Source organism: Rhincodon typus, chromosome 10 (assembly GCF_021869965.1).
Source record: "Rhincodon typus isolate 14 chromosome 10, sRhiTyp1.1, whole genome shotgun sequence".
Classification (NCBI taxonomy): domain Eukaryota; kingdom Metazoa; phylum Chordata; class Chondrichthyes; order Orectolobiformes; family Rhincodontidae; genus Rhincodon; species Rhincodon typus.
The window spans coordinates 70,033,669-70,036,303 of NC_063341.1; positions in this window are offsets into that span (position 1 = coordinate 70,033,669).

Below are 2,635 nucleotides of genomic sequence, written 5' to 3' on the forward strand. Positions count from 1 at the left end.
AGACCCTTCATCAGAAAACTTTTCTGATGAAGGGTCTAGGCCCGAAACGTCAGCCTTTCTGCTCCTATGATGCTGCTTGGCCTGCTGTGTTCATCCAGCCCTGCACCTTGTTGTCTCGGATTCTCCAGCATCTGCAGTTCCTACTATCTCTGATTCAATTCCCCACCACTTGCACAGATAGCTCATATAAAGAGTAGCAGGTAATATGCTTTAGGAATATATAGCAAACCCTTCAATAACCTTGGTTTTTAAGCCAGTCATTTTCTTATTTCTGATAATTCTGACCACAATCAGAAATACAGAAAATAAAAAAGATATGCTCTTTGCAGTGTGCAGTACATGAGCTGTTCCCTAACCAGTATTTTATATGGTTCTAGCATAACCTCCCTGCCTTCATACTCTAGGCCTGAATGAATACAGGCATGTATCTGTATACCTTCTTTATCACCTTATCCAACTGTCCTTTTTTATCTTCAGGGAGCATGCACTCTAAGGCTACTCTTTTCTCCTACACTTGTAATTTACCATTTATTATATATTTCTTTTCCTTGTTTTCACCATCCTCACCCCTGTAAATGCATTCCCTCTCCATTCTCTGGATGGAATTTCATTTGTCACCTTGAGTTTCATTTATCACCTTTCTACCCACCTGACTAATCCATTTACATTTCCTGCTGTCTGCAGTTTGTTTATCCAATATTAAATATGCAGCCAAGTTTTGATAGCAAGTACAAACATTTTAATAATTTAAGTCTGAATCTTTTATATATGTTATGAAAAATGAGGGATCTCATACACACCACTGAAAACAGGCTTCCAGTCACAAAGATATCATTAGATCCTGTTTCCTACCTCAGAGCTAATTTTTCATCCAACTTTTCACTTGTTCATAGATCCCATATAAACTTTTACTGTTTTGACCAGCCTGTCATGTTAGATTTTGCTAAAAGCCATGCAATAATCCACGGAAACCACGGCAAATACATTAACCAGATAAACCCTTCATATTACTTGTTCAACAATTCAACCCAGTTAGTCAGACTCAGTCTTCGCTGAACAAATCCATCCTGTCTGTCCTTGATTAGTTTGCACCTTTTTAAATGATAATCTATGCTGTTCCTTGGAATCTTTTTTGATCATTTTCCCACCGAGATAAGACATGTTTATTTAGAAAAGCTAAGGATGAAATTCCTTTGGACGGGATTGTCATTGGGCATAGTTTGAGAATTAAGGCCAGACCATTCAGGTGAGATAGTAGGAACTGCAGATGCTGGAGAATCTGAGATAACAAGGTGTAGAGCTGGATGAACACAGCAGACCAAGCAGCATCAGAGGAGCAGGAAGGCTGACGTTTTGGGCCTAGACCCTTCTTCAGAAAAGGGGGAGGAGAAGGGGGTTCTGAAATAAATAGGGAGAGAGGGGGAGGCAGATAGAAGATGGATAGAGGAGAAGATAGGTGGAGAGGAGACAGACAGGTCAAAGAGATGGGAATGGAGCCAGTAAAGGTGAGTGTAGGTGGGGAGTTAGGGAGGAGATAGGTCAGTCCAGGGAGGATGGACAGGTCAAGGGGACGGGATGAGGTTAGTAGGTAGGAGATGGGGGTGGGGCTTGAGGTGTAAGGAGGGGATAGGTGGGAGGAAGGACAGGAGATGTTAGGAAACATTTCTACACACAATGATTTTTGGAACTCTCTTCTGCAAACAGCAGTGCAGGCTGGATCAGTTGATAATTTAAAATCTGAGATTGTTTATTTTTTGTTTAGCAAAGGTATCAAGGGATATTGGCCAAAGGAGGGTATATGGAGTTAGGTCACAGATCAGCCAGGATCTCATTGAACGGTGGATCAAGGGGCTGAATAACCTACTCCTCTTCCAATGTTTCTACGTTCCTATGCTAGGTAGCGAGGCAGAATTTCATCACCTTTGATGACTGATACCCAAGTCCGATCTTGCTCATGATGTTCTAACATTTACAAACTTCCTGTCTTACATCTACTGGGGCAGATTGCAAAAACAAAACGTTACCCTATGGGCACTGTAAGTTACCAAGAAAACACAGGAGACATGTTTCAGTGTTGTCCTACCTCGTTACTTCACTGGTTCCTTCAAGTAAGTAGAAGGGCACCAGTTCATTATATTCATCGAAAACTCCCCACTGAAGATGAGCCCATTCATGAACAAATACTCTATCTGTAGAAACAAGAGCACTTTTTGTTAAAATAAAAATCCAATGCATACACTTTCTGCAAGAAATAACCTCTTGATCAACCAGAATACTTGATCAAACGACACACTCCTGGTCCAATAGGTGCCAGATAATGAAAGGTTTGTTGTATTTCCAACTTTGCCTTCATCATATCTCATTATCATAATAACTCCTGTATTCATTTTATCCAAAAGCTTGTGATTTCAAATAAACCTGTTGGACTATAACCTGGTGTCGTGTGATTTCTGACCTTGTCCAGCCCAGTCTAACACCAGCACCTCCACATCATAAGTATCAGCTCGGATAATGTTTACCAGCTAAGCAGTCTTAAGTCAGTGCTTAAAGCACATGCTACTACATTCTAAATTACTTCAGATGATTTACCTTTCGGTCCATAAACTGAAACCAGACTGCTGTTCAGTATAAAGTT